This window comes from Salvelinus fontinalis, chromosome 7 (assembly GCF_029448725.1).
Source record: "Salvelinus fontinalis isolate EN_2023a chromosome 7, ASM2944872v1, whole genome shotgun sequence".
In the NCBI taxonomy this organism is placed as follows: Eukaryota; Metazoa; Chordata; class Actinopteri; order Salmoniformes; family Salmonidae; genus Salvelinus; species Salvelinus fontinalis.
The window spans coordinates 13,921,293-13,928,384 of NC_074671.1; the positions used below are offsets into that span (position 1 = coordinate 13,921,293).

The 7,092-nt window shown below is 43.7% G+C and overlaps 1 protein-coding gene across 2 annotated transcripts in view; it reads left to right on the forward strand.

The window, feature by feature from the left end:
• Positions 1-5,932: 5,932 nt before the first annotated feature.
• LOC129859013 (semaphorin-5A-like) overlaps positions 5,933-7,092 on the forward strand; it is a 275,583-nt gene continuing 274,423 nt past the window's right edge. The window contains exon 1 of one of the 2 annotated variants that reach the window (XM_055928309.1): positions 5,933-6,893. The gene's annotated coding sequence lies outside the window, so the exon portion shown is untranslated. The remainder of the gene's footprint in view (positions 6,894-7,092) is intronic. The other variant, XM_055928308.1, reaches the window with a different exon arrangement.

Below are 7,092 nucleotides of genomic sequence, written 5' to 3' on the forward strand. Positions count from 1 at the left end.
GATGGACCATCACAGCAGTACTATAACAGTGAAGGAGCACCGTACCAGATGGACCATCACAGCAGTACTATAACAGTGAAGGAGCAACGTACCAGACTGGACCATCACAGCAGTACTATAACAGTGAAGGAGCAACGTACCAGAAGTCCATTTCAAACGGAGAAATGTGTGAAAATAGGAGACAGCAGTGACAAACAACACACTGTAATCAGAGACATGCCTAAAGGGTCTACTAGTACTTACCATAAAAACAATGAATTGGGTCTCAAGTCTCTGATGACCCATTGCAAACTACAGGGCACCTCGACACGGTTCGCTGTAAAACACCCAACTAAATGTGACAAAGGGTTTCGAGTCAGGAGTGTGTGTGTGTTCTTAATGAAGCCAGCTTGGGGCCACTGTGTTTAATGTACTTATTGTCCAGTTGAGGGTCGACTTTTATGGTACTTTATGAATGATAGTCCACAGGCACTACATCAATGAATATTACAAGTTATTTGCTTTAGGACCTTAGGAATGAAAAATTCATTCAACGCTGATTCATTATGCATGTATATATTCACCAGGTTTGGAGTAGAGTCAACAGCAACTGTGGAGGTTATATTAGGAGGCAATTGTGTGGCTGGTTATTTCAACAAATCCATTGTTTGACCCATAGGAGAGCTGTGTATTTGTTATATTGGTATAAAACAGCTTGACACCTTCTTCTTGTTCAAGTTATGTTTCAGGATCTATTATTGGAACCTTGAACCATAAACATGAACCACACAGTCTCATCTGTACCTCCCTGGATAACAGTCTCATCTGTACCTCCCTGAATAACAGTCTCATCTGTACCTCCCTGAATAACAGTCTCATCTGTACCTCCCTGAATAACAGTCTCATCTGTACCTCCCTGAATAACAGTCTCATCTGTACCTCCCTGAATAACAGTCTCCTCTGTACCTCCCTGAATAACAGTCTCATCTGTACCTCCCTGAATAACAGTCTCATCTGTACCTCCCTGAATAACAGTCTCATCTGTACCTCCCTGAATAACAGTCTCATCTGTACCTCCCTGAATAACTGTCTCACCTGTACCTGCCTGAATAACAGTCTCATCTGTACCTCCCTGAATAACAGTCTCATCTGTACCTCCCTGAATAACAGTCTCATCTGTACCTCCCTGAATAACAGTCTCATCTGTACCTCCCTGAATAACAGTCTCATCTGTACCTCCCTGAATAACAGTCTCATCTGTACCTCCCTGAATAACAGTCTCATCTGTACCTCCCTGAATAACAGTCTCATCTGTACCTCCCTGAATAACAGTCTCATCTGTACCTCCCTGAATAACAGTCTCATCTGTACCTCCCTGAATAACAGTCTCCTCTGTACCTCCCTGAATAACAGTCTCATCTGTACCTCCCTGAATAACAGTCTCATCTGTACCTCCCTGAATAACAGTCTCATCTGTACCTCCCTGAATAACAGTCTCATCTGTACCTCCCTGAATAACTGTCTCACCTGTACCTGCCTGAATAACAGTCTCATCTGTACCTCCCTGAATAACAGTCTCATCTGTACCTCCCTGAATAACAGTCTCATCTGTACCTCCCTGAATAACAGTCTCATCTGTACCTCCCTGAATAACAGTCTCATCTGTACCTCCCTGAATAACAGTCTCATCTGTACCTCCCTGAATAACAGTCTCATCTGTACCTCCCTGAATAACAGTCTCATCTGTACCTCCCTGAATAACAGTCTCATCTGTACCTCCCTGAATAACAGTCTCATCTGTACCTCCCTGAATAACAGTCTCATCTGTACCTCCCTGAATAACAGTCTCCTCTGTACCTCCCTGAATAACAGTCTCATCTGTACCTCCCTGAAGCACATAGTCTCCTCTGTACCTCCCTGAATAACAGTCTCATCTGTACCTCCCTGAATAACAGTCTCCTCTGTACCTCCCTGAATAACAGTCTCCTCTGTACCTCCCTGAATAACAGTCTCATCTGTACCTCCCTGAATAACAGTCTCATCTGTACCTCCCTGAATAACAGTCTCATCTGTACCTCCCTGAATAACAGTCTCATCTGTTCCTCCCTGAATAACAGTCTCCTCTGTACCTCCCTGAATAACAGTCTCATCTGTACCTCCCTGAATAACAGTCTCATCTGTACCTCCCTGAATAACAGTCTCATCTGTACCTCCCTGAAGCACATAGTCTCCTCTGTACCTCCCTGAATAACAGTCTCATCTGTACCTCCCTGAATAACAGTCTCCTCTGTACCACCCTGAATAACAGTCTCATCTGTATCTCCCTGAATAACAGTCTCCTCTGTACCTCCCTGAAAAACAGTCTCCTCTGTACCTCCCTGAAGCACATAGTCTCATCTGTACCTCCCTGAATAACAGTCTCATCTGTACCTCCCTGAATAACAGTCTCATCTGTACTTCCCTGAATAACAGTCTCATCTGTACCTCCCTGAAGCACATAGTCTCATCTGTACCTCCCTGAATAATAGTCTCATCTGTATCTCCCTGAATAACAGTCTCATCTGTACCTCCCTGAATAACAGTCTCCTCTGTACCTCCCTGAATAACAGTCTCATCTGTACCTCCCTGAATAACAGTCTCCTCTGTGCCGCCATGAAATATATCGTCTCATCTGTACCTCACTGAATAACAGTCTCCTCTGTGCCGCCATGAAATATATCGTCTCATCTGTACCTCACTGAGGTACATAGTCAACATTTTTCTTATGTGATTGTCTTTTATTTGATTTACTGGCACTCACTTCTCATCACCAATCCATTCCTAATAGATAGACAAATTCCCATTAAGACTCACCATCGTCTAGAATCTAACTTAGCTTATTTATCTTAAGACCCGCTATTGTCTGGAATCTAACTTGAAGACGATGTAAATACCACTTCCTGGGGTTTTAGGATCTCCAAGTAGAGAGGCTTTAATTGGAGTAAGAGCTAGAACCAGTTTGAGATGGAATCAAACAGTGCGTGATACACAGTGGTTCTGAATCCAGAGAGTTACTACCTACATGTGCTTTAGCCTAGCGGTTTAGAGAGTTACTACCTACATGTGCTTTAGCCTAGCGGTTTAGAGAGTTACTACCTACATGTGCTTTAGCCTAGCGGTTTAGAGAGTTACTACCTACATGTGCTTTAGCCTAGCGGTTTAGAGAGTTACTACCTACATGTGCTTTAGCCTAGCGGTTTAGAGAGTTACTACCTACATGTGCTTTAGCCTAGCGGTTTAGAGAGTTACTACCTACATGTGCTTTAGCCTAGCGGTTTAGAGAGTTACTACCTACATGTGCTTTAGCCTAGCGGTTTAGAGAGTTACTACCTACATGTGCTTTAGCCTAGCGGTTTAGAGAGTTACTACCTACATGTGCTTTAGCCTAGCGGTTTAGAGAGTTACTACCTACATGTGCTTTAGCCTAGCGGTTTAGAGAGTTACTACCTACATGTGCTTTAGCCTAGCGGTTTAGAGAGTTACTACCTACATGTGCTTTAGCCTAGCGGTTTAGAGAGTTACTACCTACATGTGCTTTAGCCTAGCGGTTTAGAGAGTTACTACCTACATGTGCTTTAGCCTAGCGGTTTAGAGAGTTACTACCTACATGTGCTTTAGCCTAGCGGTTTAGAGAGTTACTACCTACATGTGCTTTAGCCTAGCGGTTTAGAGAGTTACTACCTACATGTGCTTTAGCCTAGCGGTTTAGAGAGTTGGTTATCCTGTCGATGTGCCCTTGAGCAAGGCAATTAAACCTAATTGCTCCAGTAAGTCGCTCTGGATGAGAGTGTCTGCTAAATGACTCAAATCTAAAATGTTGGACCTTGTGATAGCTGCGATATTAATTCAAATCATTCTAGGTTCCACGTCATGTAAACATGTCAAAATGTACACTGAGTTTACAAAACATTAGGAACACCTGCTCTTTCCATGACATAGACTGACCAGGTGAATCCAGGTGAAAGTGATGATCCCTTATTGGTGTCACTTGGTAAATCCACTTCAATCAGTGTCGGTGAAGGGGAGGAGACTGGTTAAAGAAGGATTTTTAAAAAGCCTTGAGACAATTGAGACATGGATTGTGTGTGTGAGCCATTCAGAGGGCGAACGCTGCTGGGTTTTTCACGTTCAACAGTTTCCCGTCTGTATCAAGAATGGTCCACCACCCCAAAGGACATCCAGCCAGCGTGACACAATTGAAGATGAATTCAGTGATGTTGAGTTAGTAAGTTCTTAGAAACTCTTCGACAGGTGCAGTGAGCAATATGTACAAGTCACCATGGGATGTATAGGATGAAACAAAGGCTCCCCCTGTGTCCTGTCTAGTCTATGTCCTTCCCTGGCATCAAACAAATGCATCATACATATTGTACTACCTAATCCATGCCAAGTCTCAGCCTTGTAAATATGCTAACGTTCTCGGACAAATTTGACATTTCGCGTTGGAACTTTTCCGTATTTAAAGAAAGAAGGGTTGCTCCCAGTGCATCGCTTGGCAGATAGAGGAGGAAAAGGTTACCCACACACTTCCCATATCGAGAGAGAGAGAGAGAGATGAGAGTTAGAGGTGAGAGAGAGGTGAGAGAGAGAGATAAGAGAGAGCGAGAGAGAGAGAAAGATGAGAGTTAGAGGTGAGAAAGAGAGAAAGAGAAAGAGAGCGAAAGCTAGTGAGTTGGAGGATTGCCACTTCAAATGTAAATCTCAGCTTTACTTTATCCTCTATTGTGGGCGGTTTGCATTCTTCTGAAAGTGTCCTGATTTGAATGTAGATGTGTGGGTACAGAGAGCCTATCCTACTGTATCTGTGTTCAGCTAGGCCAGTACAGGAAGAGGCAGAGGTATATTTAACAGTCTGTCGTTGACTTAATAACTAAATGCATCTGTCAAAGCAGCAGACGTCGCCTCTCTGTCAAGTGTCAACACAGGATGACTGTCATAGATAGGCCATGTCTGTGAACAGCTTGACCAACATGTTAATTTGGCTGCAGGGATAAAAATGACAAATAAGGTCTTGAATTGAAGATGTCACGCTCAAGGCATGTAATGTAAATGTAAGGCAGTTTATATGGGCATAGTATTTGCTACATGCTGATTGGCAAGGTGTGGATGTGCGTTAAGATTTGAAATGGACCAATGTCTGAGAAGCTGATTATTACTTTTGACAGAATTAAAATGAGTTGAAATGTCCTTCTTTTGGTTGATTGATGTTTCTCTTCACAAGGAGGTTGCTGCTTCTCTCAAAGGCCTTTTTTAACATGGTGCTGTTTTCACCCAAGCAATATCTGGCAAAAGTAGGAGCTGTTATCCTGCATCACATCCGGACGTGATTGGGAGTCCCATAGGGTAGCGCACAATTGGTCCTGCGTCGTCAGGGTTTGGCCGGGGTAGGCCGTCATTGTAAATAAGAATTTGTTCTTAACTGACTTGACTAGTTAAATAAAGGTTAAATAAAATAAAGAAATAATATTCACAGAACTTTTGTTTCACTCAAGGCTACCTGGCACACGACATGTTTCCTACTTCGTAAAATTGAGTGTAGAGACTAGATGTGAAATAATAAATGCTAGCATAGTCAACGAAAAACATTGGGATCTCATGGGTCAATGTTTCTCTATAGTGTCCGTCTGCAGTTCGTACACGACCTACAGGACAGCTGTGCGCCGCTGCCTGCCACACACTGTTCCAGCAGCGGAGACGCTAGAATCACGGTCAATTAATCCACTGTGTGAATGAACGCTCAAAACTTACACCCTAACCCAAGCACTCCGTTCTGCCACCTCTGGTCTCTTGGCCCTCCCACCCCTACGGGAGGGCAGCTCCCTCTCAACCCAGTCCAAGCTCTTCTCGGTCCTGTCACCCCAATGGTGGAACCATCTTCCCCCGGAAGTTAGGACAGCATTCTGCTCATCTTCCAAAAACCTCTGAAACCCGCCTCTTCAAACACTATCTTAAATAAGCCCACATCAATTCTTGAGGTGAAATGTACTTTATGACTGTGAGATGTGGTTGTCTCACCTAGCTATCTTAAGATGTACTAACTGTAAGTCGCTCTGGATCTGCTAAATGAAAGAAGGCTTTTGACTCCATCTCGAGAACATACTTATGGAACGCTATGACAGCCTTATGGGCTCCCAACGAGTTTCATGAACATGATGAAATGTATGTCTTCCAACTCCGTATGCAGAGTGAATGTAAATGGCCACCTGACAGAGGATATATTCAATAAAGATATTAAAGCAAAAATAACTCACAAAAAAACAAGAGGTTACGCAAAAAAACTGTCTGTATCTCAAGAGAAAAGAAACGGAGATGTATAGTTTTGAAGCTGATCTTGTAAACCTTTTTTAAAAAGCAAAGTAGGGGCGCACTGTTCCTCCAGTTCCTTTTAAAATCCTGCGTACCCTAAGTCTATCACAGAGCGCTTGCCTTGCACGCAGCAACCAACATAGCCGCGCACTCTGCAAAGCTCCGCCAGATAACCCTTCGTGCTACAGTTATAACAAAGTTTAAAGCGTTGCGTCGCTTGGTTTGCGTCCTGGTCCCTTGTCTCAGTGACGGAGGCTATTGTCTGTGAGCTGGAGCGGAGCTCAGTGCGGTGCAGTGTCCAGTTACATAGCGCGCTGCGCGAGGAGACACGAGGACAGAAAAATATACGACCCTGGAGAGACGGCATAGAGAGAGAGACCTGGGAAATCTGCTCTGCAGTCAGAGACTGAGTTTCTGGACGTTTTGGATATGAGAACGCAAACTGTGATTACTCTACCTTTACCTTCATTTCCCTGAGCCACGCCAACACTCACCTTCTTCTTCAGACTGGTTGAAACTCGCAGCTTCGCTCCTGCTAGATGAACGGGAGTAGTTGGAGACTTAACTTGGTGAGTGGTTTACAAATCTTGGCACTTGAATTGCATTACCTTGACTATATTTTCTTTCCGAATTATACCTTTCACTGGACATGCGAAACTGGTTAAAGTGCAGTCTTGCAGACTAAATACTGCAACATCGGGAGTTTTTTACTGGAGAAAGATGAAACGTTTCCACCTGCTCTGTTCTATTGTTGTGCACAATTCAACT